At 42.4% G+C, this 14,887-nt stretch overlaps 1 pseudogene; it reads left to right on the top strand.

Moving 5' to 3' along the window:
• Positions 1-14,392, top strand: part of LOC139372287 (trifunctional purine biosynthetic protein adenosine-3-like) — a 126,201-nt pseudogene extending 111,809 nt beyond the window's left edge.
• Positions 14,393-14,887: the final 495 nt, after the last annotated feature.

Genomic DNA, 14,887 nt, shown 5'->3' with positions numbered 1-14,887 from the left:
GGATATATTGGAATTAGTGGACGTATGGAGACTTAAATACCCTGACCTAGTGAGATATACATGGCGGAGGCTTAATCAAGCTAGTCGTCTTGACTACTTTCTTATGCTATTCTCTCTGGCACCAAAAGTTTAAAAAGTGTTGATAGGGGACAGAATGCAGTCGGATAATCACATAATTGGCATATATATTACTCTTACAGAATTTCCACGTGGGTAAGGATATTGGAAATTTAATCAAAGCCTACTAGATGATAAATTGTGTCATGACGTTGGCCTGGGGGGTAGGTTTATGACAGTCATAAATACCTCTTCTCCCCCTTTTTCCTCTCTCTACCCTACTGAGGTTACATTTGCAAAACTCTTGGTTAACATAGAGATTCTGGGAACATCAGTAGGTGGGGGGAAATTAACTATATTCTGGTAATCCAAACAATTGAACATATGGGTGGTACTGAATAAATATGAAGTCAGTTCGGTTGTCATCTGAGACATTCTCATCAATGATAAGATGACATAAACTCTACAGTGGAAAGTCTACACATCAGAGTTATCGGATTCAAATGGAATTGTTGTACAATTTAAATGTTTGAATATGAAATTATTTGTGATGGGATGAAATGTGAATTTAGCTTCTAAAATGTGAGATTTGGGTCTTCATAAGATAGGTCTGCTCAATCAGTGGCCCGCCCATGTGAAGGGACATGAGCTATAAAACTTTTCCAACACGCCCTCCTCTCCTTTCCTATATAAGCCCTTGATGACAATATAACCTCCTGTTCCGATGATGTGAGGACGACGGTCCAATGTCAGAATGGTTCATATAATAACTACAGAACGAAGCCAACATCAGCGTGAGCTTGGTTGCGAATGCTATGCACTTTGAACTCTTATTCACTACAGAAGTGATACCTCCTAGCCGTTGAGTTAGCAACAGCAGATGCAACGAGGGATAGGAAGGTATCCCATCGATCACCCAACAACGTTACTACAACGTATCCAATTGACAACCAGAGACATTCTTCAAAGGACTACGTTTGGCAACATGGCCTTCCATCTACCACCAACCTACCGAAGCACAGCTCAGAGTAAATATTTATTGCATTTTCCTTTTCCAAATGGGCGGTAATTTAGAACGCATCAGATACTGAATTTATGATAGCACAGCTTCTCCCTGTGTCCCTCAGTCTTCCCGCTCTTTCACTCAAACCCAGCCCTTTTCCTTTGTGTAACAAGCTGTCCTATCTGTTCCGCCCGCTAGGGACGTTTTCGTTTATGACGTAATTTGTAATCAAGTTATGATTTAATTATGTGTATGTGTAATTCTGTGTGATTAGTTAGGTATTTAGTAAATAAATAATTAAACCCAATTTTGTATTGCTGGTTCAACTTGTTAGCCAGGGTTCATGCAGATAACCAAGAATTTACAGACTGAATTAAGATGAGGATTAATATTGACTGCTATTGATGTAAAATATTACTAGGTCTTTAAGAGTTTATTCGGAAGATAACAGCTCTATAAATATTATTTTGTGGTGCCTGACTCTCTAGTTAATTACATTTACATGATTAGCTCAATCAGGTAATATTAATTACGGAGAAATTATTTTATAGAATAGCATGTCATATCACTTAATCCGGCATAGCCAAAGACACAACAATTGTCAAGAACTAGGACAGAATAATTTATAACTGACATTTTCAGACATAACATAGCAGATCCCCCTTATTGTATGGGACACTTTTAAATGTGCCTTTAGAGGCCTTGCAATTCAGTACTCATCTCTAAAACAAAAGCAATTTAGATCAAAAGAGTCCATATTAACAAAGGAAATTGAAGGACTAACAGTACAGTTAGATAGCAATAAAAACTACCTTAGAGGCACAGAATAAGTTAAGAGGAAAAACAAAAAGAAATGGAAGAACTTATTCAAGAAAGATCCAGTGTAATATATTATAAAAAATAAAGTGGACTAGATGGAATATGGGGGAAAAGGCATCAAATTCTTTTTCAATCTTCAAAATAGAAATGCTACCAAAAAAATGTATTGGAACTTGTTACAAATGATGGAGTCACGCATGATTCACCGAATTATATTTTGAAAAAGGAAGTAAAGTACTCGTTTCAGTCTCCTCCATCTCCACTTACTGAAACTAATTGTATGGATTTTTTTCCTAATAATAATGTAAAATTAACATCTGTACATAAAGATTCATGTGAAGGACAAATTACAGAGGAGGAACGTCTTGACGCAATTAAAGCCTGATTAGGATTAATAATATCTGACAATACATTAAAAAAAATGTTTTGTATACTTCCACTGGTATGCCATCCAGCCCTGGAGTTTTCCCAGTCTTAAAGGCTTTAAGAGATGCAACCTCTTTTATCATCACTCAGTGCCTGGGCTTACCTCCACTGTACCAGCACCCCACCATACCCCTGTCTGCACATTATGCCCTGAATCTATTCTACCACGCACAGAAATCTGCTCCTTTTATTCTCTGTCCTCCACACACCAGACAACCAGTTTTGATAGCCTTAAGCTATCATCCTACTCCTCCTCTGTTCCTCTAATGATGTGGAGGTTAACCCAGGCCCTGTGTGTCCCCAGGCATCTCATTAGTTGACTTCTGTAATCAAAAAAGCCTTGGTTTCATGCATCAGAAGCCTCCTCCCTAAATTTGTTTTACTCACTGCTTTAGTACACTCCGCCAACCCTGATGTCCTTGCCATGTCTGAATCCTGGCTTAGGAAGGCCACCAAAAATTCTGAGATTTCCATACCCAACTATAACATTTTCCGTCAATATAGAACAGCCAAAGGGGGAGGAGTTGCAATCTACTGCAGAGATAGCTTGCTAAGTTCTGTCATATTTTCCAGGTCTATACCCAAACAATTCGAGCTTCTAATTGTAAAAATTAATCTCCGCCAGAAATAAGCCTCTCACTGTTGCCACCTGTAAAAGACCCCCCTCAGCTCTCAGCTGTGCCCTGGACACCATATGTGAATTGATTGCCCTTCATCTATCTTCAGAGTTCGTTGTGTTAGGTGACCTTAACTGGGATGCTTAACACCCCGGCAGTCCTACAATCTGAGCTAGATGCCCTCAATCTCACACAAATCATCAAGGAACCCACCAGGTACAACACTAAATACGTAAACATGGGCACCCTCATAGATACTATCCTGACCAACTTGCCCTCCAAATACACCTCTGCTGATTTCAATCAGGATCTCAGTGATCACTGCCTCATTGCCTGCATCCGTTATGGGTCCACGGTCAAACTACCACCACTCACTGTCAAACACTCCCTAAAACACTTCTGCCTTTCTAATCGACCTGGCCCGGGTATCCTGGAAGGATATTGACCTCATCCCGTTAGTCGAGGACGCCTGGTCATTCTTTAAAGGTCATTTCCTCACCATCTTAAATAAGCATGCCCCTTTCAAAAAATTTAGCAAGTAGAAGGGGGAAAAAGTAAGGAACTTGTATGTCCGCACTGTATTAAAGAACATAAATGGTTAAAGAAAAGTGTGATAAATAAAAACATATACCAATTTAATTTAAGGACCAAAAAACTGACAGATGTGCCATATAAATTGCAAAATAGTTGGGAAGAGATTTTCGAAGTACCCATTCCATGGCACATGGTTTAAGAATTGATACGCAAAACAACGCCGGATTCAAAACTTCACATTTTTCAATTTATATTAGCATACAAAATTCTTGCAACCATTAGAATGTTATACAGTGGGGCAAAAAAGTATTTAGTCAGCCACCAAATGTGCAAGTTCTCCCACTTAAAAAGATGAGAGAGGCCTGTAATTTTCATCATAGGTACACTTCAACTATGACAGACAAAATGAGAAAAAAAATCCAGAAAATCACATTGTAAGATTTTTAATGAATTTATTTGCAAATTATGGTGGAAAATAATAACAAAAGTTTATCTCAATACTTTGTTATATACAACCATCTAAAAATGTTTTCAGAATGGCACAAATTCCACGATATCAGGGTACTCATGTCAACATGTTTGCTTTCATTGGCAATGACAGGGGTCAAATGTTTTCTGTAAGTCTTCACGAGGTTTTCACACACTGTTGCTGGTATTTTGGCCCATTCCTCCATGCAGATCTCCTCTAGAGCAGTGATGTTTTGGGGCTGTTGCTGGGCAACACGGAATTTCAATTCCCTCCAAAGATTTTCTATGGGGTTGAGATCTGGAGACTGGCTAGGCCACTCCAGGACCTTGAAATGCTTCTTACGAAGCCACTCCTTCGTTGCCCGGGAGGAGTGTTTGGGATCATTGTCATGCTGAAATACCCAGCCACGTTTCATCTTCAATGCCCTTGCTGATGGAAGAAGGTTTTCACTCAAAATCTCACGATACATGGCCCCATTCATTCTTTCCTTTACACGGATCAGTCGTCCTGGTCCCTTTGCAGAAAAACAGCCCCAAAGCATGATGTTTCCACCCCCATGCTTCACAGTAGGTATGGTGTTCTTTGGATGCAACTCAGCATTCTTTGTCCTCCAAACACGACGAGTTGAGTTTTTACCAAAAAGTTATATTTTGGTTTCATCTGACCATATGACATTCTCCCAATCTTCTTCTGGATCATCCAAATGCTCTCTAGCAAACTTCAGACGGGCCTGGACATGTACTGGCTTAAGCAGGGGGACACGTCTGGCACTGCAGGATTTGAGTCCCTGGCGGCGTAGTGTGTATCTGATGAAAGGCTTTGGTACTTTGGTCCCAGCTCTTTGCAGGTCATTCACTAGGTCCCGCCGTGTGGTTCTGGGATTTTTGCTCACCGTTCTTGTGATCATTTTGACCCCACGGGGTGAGATCTTGCGTGGAGCCCCAGATCGAGGGAGATTATCAGTGGTCTTGTATGTCTTCCATTTCCTAATAATTGTTCCCACAGTTGATTTCTTCAAACCAAGCTGCTTACCTATTGCAGATTCAGTCTTCCCAGCCGGGTGCAGGTCTAAAATGTTGTTTCTGGTGTTCTTTGACAGCTCTTTGGTCTTGGCCATAGTGGAGTTTGGAGTGTGACTGTTTGAGGTTGTGGACAGGTGTCTTTTATACTGATAACAAGTTCAAACAGGTGCCATTAATACAGGTAACGAGTGGAGGACAGAGGAGCCTCTTAAAGAAGATGTTACAGGTCTGTGAGAGCCAGAAATCTTGCTTGTTTGTAGGTGACCATAATTTGCAAATAAATTCATAAAAAATCCTACAATGTGATTTTCTGGATTTTTTTCTCATTTTTTTCTGTCATAGTTGAAGTGTACCTATGATGGAAATTACAGGCCTCTCATCATTTTAAGTGGGAGAACTTGCACAATTGGTGGCTAACCAAATACTTTTTTGCCCCATTGTATATATGGGGATTCAATTCAATCTTCCGAGATTTGCTGTGAGGAGGCAGAGTCATTAGATCATTTATTTTGGTATTGTCCATATGTAGCTCGTTTTTGGTCAATTGCAACATTTGCCTACAACTAACACTGCAGATAGCAATACTGGGTGATTTGAAAAGCCATAGTCAATCAATCAATATTATAATAATTATTTTAGCAAAAATGTTTATTTTTAATTTACAATCTGTAGAAGCTATGAGAATATAAAGGGTCAGTACTTTTTTCAAGCATCACAGGACAGTTGAAAAATATATTGCAAATAGAATAGATGGGATAGATGGGAGGGGTTGAATGGACCTGAAGGGTTGGACTAATAACAAGATAACCAATGTAAAACACGGGGTATTTAAAATGTATATAGGTTCAGAAATTTTGTGAAATAGCACAGTTACAAATAGATATCCAACTGGATGTACATCAGAAATAGAGGAAGGACTAAAAACAAACAAAATATAACTGTTGTAAAATAGATTGTGTCTGTAAAATGCGTATAAGATGTATAAACTGAAGGTAGAAACCTAAGTGTTATTGTTTATTAGTTTACTCCAATTGGGAAAAGGGTGGTAGGGTTTGCGCAGAATAATAAAGGTATATTCTAAAATATATATATATATATATATATACACAGCTCAAAAAAACACTAAAACACTAAAATAACACATCCTAGATCTGAATGAATGAAATATTCTTATTAAATACTTTTTTCTTTACATAGTTGAATGTGCTGACAACAAAATCACACAAAAATTATCAATGGAAATCAAATGTATCAACCCATGGAGGTCTGGATTTGGAGTCACACTCAAAATTAAACTGGAAAACCACACTACAGGCTGATCCAACTTTGATGTAATGTCCTTAAAACAAGTCAAAATGAGGCTCAGTAGTGTGTGTGGCCTCCACGTGCCTGTATGACCTCCCTACAACGCCTGGGCATGCTCCTGATGAGGTGGCGGATTGTCTCCTGGGGGATCTCCTCCCAGACCTGGACTAAAGCATCCACCAACTCCTGGACAGTCTGTGGTTCAACGTGGCGTTGGTGGATGGAGCGAGACATGATGTCCCAGATGTGCTCCATTGGATTCAGGTCTGGGGAACGGGCGGGCCAGTCCATAGCATCAATGCCTTCCTCTTGCAGGAACTGCTAACACACTCCAGCCACATGAGGTCTAGCATTGTCTTGCATTAGGAGGAACCCAGGGCCAACCGCACCAGCATATGGTCTCACAAGGGGTCTGAGGATCTCATCTCGGTACCTAATGGCAGTCAGGCTACCTCTGGCGAGCACATGGAGGCCCCCCAAAGAAATGCCACCCCACACCATGACTGACCCACCACCAAACCGGTTATGCTGGAGGAGGTTGCAGGCAGCAGAACGTTCTCCACGGCGTCTCCAGACTCTGTCACGTCTGTCACGTGTTCATTGTGAACCTGCTTTCATCTGTGAAGAGCACAGGGCGCCAGTGGCGAATTTACCAATCTTGGTGTTCTCTGGCAAATGCCAAACGTCCTGCACGGTGTTGGGCTGTAAGCACAACCCCCACCTGTGGACGTCGGACCCTCATACCAGCCTCATGGAGCCTGTTTCTGACCGTTTGAGCAGACACATGCACACTTGTGGCCTGCTGGAGGTCATTTTGCAGGGCTCTGGCAGTGCTCCTCCTGCTCCTCCTAGCACAAAGGCGGAGGTAGTGGTCCTGCTGCTGGGTTGTTGCCCTCCTATGGCCTCCTCCACGTCTCCTGTTGTACTGGCTTGTCTCCTGGTAGCGCCTCCATGCTCTGGACACTACGCTGACAGACACAGCAAACCTTCTTGCCACAGCTCGCATTGATGTGCCTTCCTTGATGAGCTGCACTACCTGAGCCACTTGTGTGGGTTGTAGACTCCGTCTCATGCTACCACTAGAGTGAAAGTACCGCCAGCACTCAAAAGTGACCGAAACATCAGCCATGAAGCATAGGAACTGAGAAGTGGTCTGTGGTCACCACCTACAGAACCACTCCTTTATTGGTGGTGTCTTGCTAATTGCCTATAATTTCCACCTGTTGTCTATTCCATTTGCACAACAGCATGTGAAATGTATTGTCAATCAGTGTTGCTTCCTAAGTGGACAGTTTGATTTCACAGAAGTGTGATTGACTTGGAGTTACATTGTGTTGTTTAAGTGTTCCCTTTATTTTTTTGAGCAGTGTATATATATATATATATATATATATATATATATATTTACCAAAATAAATATATGGGGGATTGGAAATGATGCAGACAATTACATTTGATGGAAGCAACAATCTTTCCGCAATATTAAGCTGATCCACCCCTTAAAACAATAATATATACAGACATTATTTATTATTATTGTTTTAAGGGGTGGATCAGCTTAATATTTGCGAAAGATTGTTGTATGTCTCTATTTTAGTTTGGTCAGGGCGTGAGTTGGGGTGGGCATTCTATGTTTTGTGTTCTATGTTTTCTATTTCTATGTGTTTGGCCTGGTATGGTTCCCAATCAGAGGCAGCTGGCAATCATTGCCTCTGAGTGAGAACCATACTTAGGCAGACTGTTTTCCCACTATGGGTTGTGGGTGGTTATTTTCTGTTTAGTGTTTTTTTTGCACCTTACAGAACTGTTTGTTTGTCGGTTTGTTGTTTTTGTTCCGTATTCATCTTTATTGAAATTATTATGAATACGTACCATGCTTTGGTCCTCTTCTCCTTCTCCTGACGACACTCATTAGTGTGTATATACAATATTATTCAGAGTTTCTAGGTCTAGAACAGTAGTCTGATGTGTATGGTAGAGCCTTGTCCTAACACCACCATCTTAATAGGCCAGCCAGGGGTGTATAAAGGCTGTGAGCCTTTCCTGTTCAAGATATCTACCCTGGACAAAGGAAAGTGAGCTACCGGTAAGTTGGCTATAAAACGGAAGGAAGGAAAAGGCCCTGGCTCTAACGTCAAAACAAACGTAGAATGCCTCCCATCCCATCCCTATCCTTTTCCTCTCACACCAACCCTATTTAACCTCGTTCTTTGAAACAAATGGGGGCAGGAAGCTATTGTGAAGGGTGGAGCCCCTCGTGGCATGTGAGTCGGCTTACAGTTCATGAGAGGAAGGACGTTCGCACCAGTGGGTTGTCCAATAGATGCTTGCAGCTGGGTGGTCACTAAGTTATTGGGGTCACAGTCGTGATGACTACTGCCTTCACGCTTCACCCCCTGTCCTCTACTGGGGAGGCTTTTGATAAAATCATCATATAAAACAAGAAAAGGGTGTGGAGGGGGAGTCGGAAAGGAAGCTCCCGAACAGCTGTTCCGCTCATTGGAAAAAGCTACAACGGGAAGACATTTCTCTTTCTCTCGCTCTCTCTCTCTGTTTCCCGCCCACCTCTTCCTCTCCCATGTCATCAGTGTGTGGTTGTGCCAATGAATGCTACTTGCCTTGCCAATGAAAGGGATGCTATGCTCTCTAACTGAAGAGGATTTCTACAAACATGCAGCATTGAGTTCGTATTTCACTCTGTGGGATTGCAGTAGCACGTTGATAGTGATTGTCAGGGTTCGAGTGCTAACTAGAATGCCTGTTGCGGCAAACTCTTGAATTACCTCACACCAGTTTGCTACTGGGGGGAAAATAAAGCACTCAATATTAAATCTAACTACGTAGGTGGACAGTTCCCCTTCCCATCACACCTCTGGGCTATAACGTAACACCATCAAAGGAATTATCCCATAGCAGACTATTGCTCTGGGCCGTAAAATAAGTGAGGGAGAAAAATGCTGCGATGACAGATTTCAGCCTGAGATGTGGTCCGCAGTTTATTCTTTGTTTCGATTCGACACTATTGGGTGGAGGCAGCTAGAGCTGAACGGGTTTACAGGTTGGCACTTGGCAGTAGCCATGTAAGTAAGTTCTGCATCCCAAATGGCACCCAATTCCCTATAAAGTGCACTACTACCTATGGGTCCTGGTGAAAAGCAGTCCACTATATAGGGAATAGGGTGCTTTTTGGGATGTACCACAGTAGCTCGTTATACAGGGGGTGGTAGAGTTTGACGTAATTTACTGAACGAACGGAACGTTTCCAGTAGGCTGGTAAGTAGTGTCACCAGAAAAGGGGCCACATACAGTAAATCACTCTCGCTCCTGCCAACTACCACACAACTGTGACTGTCAGCACCATTAGAGAAATAAAAGATACCGCTTACTGGTTGCTGTTTCTACAACTTATCTTGCCAGGTCCCTCTTGCAAAATGTGTTTTATCTCAACAAGACTAACCTGGACAAATAAAGGTTTTTATTAAAATATACAAAAAAGCTATTGGTAATACAGACATAACATTTCAACCAACATGGTCTTCATCAGGTCAAAAGAGCAAACAGTGAATGTTTGGCATGATCTTTTTCTCCAGTGGCTTTCTGTTTGTCCAGGGTTTAAATGCTTTTTTTTTTTAAATACTGAACATTTGTTCAAGTCTGCCTGGAGTGTCAGACTATTATATTTGTCCATTGAGCAAAGCAAGCTCAACCAAGCACAGATAAAGTATTTGAAATTAGCTCAAAAAGTATTTGATCCTAGGTCTGGAGAGGAATGCCGATTTGGGCCAATAGAAGGCAGTAGAGGAGTTGGAGGTACATAGGAAAGCGATGTTTAGGCAAGCCAAAGGTTTATCTTAGCTCAGGAGAGTTGTAGTGGTTGTTCATGGCACCCCATTAATTGAAGATCATCCTGCAGCTGCTGCCTTACAATCACAGGTCAAATCAGAGGACACAGCTATTTGTGCTATTATCGACTCTATTATAATTATTATCTCTATAGCCCCTAATCAAGGTAAGCTTTCATATGTCTATTGATTAGTTATTGTCCAGATAAAGCACACATGGAAGCAATGTTGACTATCTCGCAGTGTAGCTGCAGTTCTAGTATCTAGCCTGTCTCCCAAACTATGATAAGCCAACATCAGGTAACAGGTCATTGTGGGTATCAACCACTACACAACCACTATACAACATTGCAGATAGACAGTGTTTTTCCCCCGCAAAGCTAGAAAACATCTGTATTATGGGCGTATAAACAAATTTAAACAAATTGCTTGCTGTTGAAATAGGGTCTCTGCTCTCAATTTGGAGGCAGCTGCTGAGGATTGCTCTCATCTCCAGAAACCATCTCTGTGGTAGTATCTGGCAACAGTCTTGGTTGCTCTCCTGTAGAGATGGTTTGTTTTAGTCTTTGGCTTCCGGAGAAAGTACACTGTTTAAATATGTTTGATAATGCTGATACATTACCGGTATATACGCGGAGTATACAAAACATTAAGGACACCTGCTGGATGAATCCAGGTGAAAGCTATGGTAGTTGGTGCCAGGCACACCGGTTTGTGTCAAGAACTGCAATGCTGCTGGGTTTTTTCACGTTCAACAGTTTCCTGTGTGTATCAAGAACGGTCCACAACCCAAAGGACATCCAGCCAACTTGACGCAACTGTGGGAAGCATTGGAGTCAACATGGGCCAGCATCCCTGTGGAATGCTTCCATTATCTTGTATAGTCCACTCGCTGACAAATTGAGGCTGTTCTGAGGGCAAAAGGTGGGGGTGCAACTCCATATTAGGAAGGTGTTCTTAATGTTTAGTGCACTCAGTGTACATTAACTCATGGCACATAAACAAATTAGATTACTAAGATTAACTAACTATTTGATGAGGGTCCAAAAACAGTTTAGTAACAGACCTTCAAGTGTAGTGTCGCCAAGGACGATTGTGTGAGAGAGGCAGGTGTTTCAGTGAGCTATGCTCATGTGATTATAACCTTGTCTGAGACCAGAATACTTGCATTAGCTCCGCAAATGAATGCCTAGGCTTTAGTTCAATGAGCTAAAAGAGCACTGCTCTCCAAGCTGACTTCTATGGAATGCACACACGTGTGAGACTGCTGCTTGCCCGGAGCTGCTCCAGTTTCCCTAAAGCCTGTTTGACAGAAGGTGATGTCAGACTCTCTCTTCCTGCTGACGTGTCAAGTTAGAGTTAAGCTTTTTTTTCAGAGGATATTTCCCACAGTCCCATAGGCAACGTGAGTCAGCAGCTTTTCGCTTGTCGTTTCCCTCCAAGGCTGAGGTAAGGAAGGAAATCTGATGTGAATTGTTGGTTTGAATTAGCCTTTTACAGGAAGCTTGACTTTGTCGTAATGAAATGGATGAGAATGGCTGGTTATTGGCTCACTGATTGAGCAGGCTGATGGTATCTCATTCCCTCTTTTAGGACATTACCACACACAAAAAGGCATGTAAGTATGCACACATGCACACACACTTAATTGTTAGTCTTTCTATCTTTTTCATGTTTTGGATGCAGAAAAGGTCGCTTTTTTTGCAACGCCAATAAGGTTATGGAAATGAAAAGCTTTTCAAATGTTGCATGACTATGACCAAACCCTGACAGGGAAAGGGCATGAGGGCAAGAGAGAGGGAACTAGGAAGTGTGACCTTTGGGAATGGGGAGCAGACAGGAAATACATCACAAAAACTTTTTTTGTGGTGCAGGCAGCATGAATGCACCTCACAATGACTCTGAGGCCCAGTTGGAAGCGGTGGCTGGGTGTAGGGTGTAGTTGGTTCAGTTTAGCATTTCCCCCACTAATGGTTATGGTTAGGATTGGGGGAGAGAAGCTGATCCTCGATCTATCTAAAATTGAAAATATATTTTGATTTGTTCACACACACACCACCAGATGTCAGTTCTTGGAGCATTCACCAAAAGCTTGTTTCAACCAGATCGCCATCTCAGCCCAAGTCATGGCTGGCAGATAAATCAATCTTCATTAGCAAGACCAGATAGATAAATGCTTGACTGCTTCTTCGATGAATTGACAGTAGGCTCCATTCTCTTCCAAGAAGGGGCAGTGAGTTCATTTGACGTGTTCGATTAGAGGCACTTTGCATGTCGTTTTAGCTAACTAGCTAACACGCTTAACTAGCTAGCTAGCTAGCTAGCTAACAAACTTAAGCTAGCTAGCAAACTTAAGCTAGCTAGCTAACAAACTTGTGTGTGTGGAGTGGCACCAGAAATAAAAATCCATTTTACCTTTTCGTAGTTCATAAAAAATCCAATGTGAAACGTGATAACTAGCCTTATAGTATCCTTAACTAACATTGACCAAGTTTTTCCATTCTTCTCTAGCTCATAAAAAATCTCCCTCCCTATCTTCTGAATAATGCTTGTAACGTCAGTGTATTTGTTTGTATTTGTATTTATTTAGCCCTTAATTTAACAAGGTAAGTTGACTGAGAACACATTCACACTTACAGCAACAACCTGGGGAATAGTTACAGGGGAGAGGAGGGGGATGAATGAGCCAATTGGAAGCTGGGGATGATTGGGTGGCAAATTGGGAATTTAGCCAAGACACTGGGTCTATTACGATAAGTGCCATGGGATCTTATATAGTAGCCTATGCTTTGGAGGGGTAGGGGCAGGTAGCCTAAACAGCACACACTTGCAAAAATGTTAGCTTGCAAGCAGACACTGGAATATGTTTCTGAATAACGGTGTAATTGCTTTGCATAGGGACTAGAAAAAAATGCCTGGAACGTAAAATAACGTTATTAACCGGTTCCCATACTTTTACAATGACAGTTCTATTCCGGGAATAGTATGGATCACTTTCGTTCCCGTTCCCAGTTCCGTTTATGGTTCCATTAAAATAGTTGTTATTTTCCGGTTTTCGGTTCTGTTCCCTGAACCGATTCCAACCCCCGTTTCTAAGGTTTCAAAACATCAAAACTAACAGTTATCCTTGAACACACTTTGAGTGATGGACGCTTGAGTTTCAAGCATTGCAGACGGTGTACACATATGGACCTACTGTAAACAATCAGATCTCGAGGTTAACACAAACACACTCTGTGTGCATGTGTGTGTGTGAGAGTGTGTGTGTGTGTGTACATGCATGCATGTGTGTATGTTTGTGTGGGTAGGTCACACGGCCAAGCACTCTGAGAGGCTCCTGTTCCAGCCTGCCGTTATTCAGGTCTGCTGGCCTCGTCAGGGATAGGAGTGTGGGCAGTTTCCCGTAGGAAGGAAATCAGCGTTGCTCAGGGCCTCCTGACACATCATGGTGTCCACACTCTAGAGAGCACCACACACACACACACAAGTGTAGTACACCCTATCCCACCTGGTTGAGTGTGGTGAAGTTTTTCTTCTAGACCATCCTTTGCAGTATCCATCTCAGAGCCATGCTGATTGCGCTGCCAAAGTATGGTTTCACCCCACCAGGTACAGATGTCAGTTCAACGTCTAGTTTTGAGTTACATTTGGTTGAGTTGTCAACTAACTTGATTTCATCGTGAAATCAACCAAAACATTTCAACCTGTCATTGGATTCTAGTTAAAAGTGGGGCGAAAAAAAATTCTAATTCCTTTAAGTTGATGACTTTTTGCAAATCCAATCAGTTTTGCATGTCGATTTGACATCATCAAATATATTTTGGGGGTTGAAATGACGTGGAAACAACGTTGATTCAACTAGTTTTTGCCTAGTGGGACTCTGATAAGCAGTTAGGAAAGCCGCCTGGCAAGGGGGGTTGTGGGTGGAACAGAGGTCAAAAGCACTGCTCCGCAGGGATGAAGCACCACTACAGCCTGGGGTTTGATCCCAGGCCGTGGCCAGGAGCCCCATTGGACGGCGCACGATTGGCCCAGCACCATCCGTGGAAGGGGAGGGTTTGGCCGGTGGGGCTTTCCTTGACTCATCGTGCTCTAGCGACTCCTTGTGACAGGGCCAGGCGCCTGAAGCTGACTCCGATCGTCAGTCGAGCAGTGTTTCCTCTGACACATTGGTGCTGCCGACATCCAAGTTAAGTGAGCAGTGTGATAAGAAGTTGATGGACAGGCGTGTCATGTTTCAGAGGACGCATGACTCAACCGTCACCTCTCCCGAGCCCATTGAGGAGTTGCAGAGATGAGCCAATGGACCTAATTCTGGGAGAAAAAGAGGTCAAAAAAAGAATATGCTTGTGGCCATACCAACCTGAACACGCTTGTTTAGGGTCATCCCTGGTAAGTACTGGGATAGGAGACCGCCTGGGAAATCCAGGTGCTGTAAGCAAAATAAATAAATAAAATATGGAAAAGGAAAGGAAAGCCACCAGGCAGAGTGTGTGGGTGTGTGCATGTGTGTAGGTTGAGAATGTGAAACAGAACAGAAAGAGATTCATCGAAAGGAAGTCAGTGACTTTGTCAGCGTGTGTGTGTGTGTGTGTGTGTGTGTGTGTGTGTCTGCACGTGTGTAAGTAGAGTAAGGGTGAGCGGAGATTTGTCACATTGTAAACCCATCAGAGGGTAGGCGTAAGGGGCGCACCAGGGCCCTTAAAACTGTCTCTCTGTCTGTCCTGTTTCCACCACACTATTGTGAGTTTAGCAGAACCCAACCATGAATCCTAAGTTTACCAACCATCTTC

This window comes from Oncorhynchus clarkii, chromosome 18, assembly GCF_045791955.1.
Source record: "Oncorhynchus clarkii lewisi isolate Uvic-CL-2024 chromosome 18, UVic_Ocla_1.0, whole genome shotgun sequence".
NCBI lineage: Eukaryota > Metazoa > Chordata > Actinopteri > Salmoniformes > Salmonidae > Oncorhynchus > Oncorhynchus clarkii.
The sequence above is the reverse complement of the archived record's forward strand: the minus strand, read 5'-3'. Positions and strand labels throughout refer to the sequence as shown.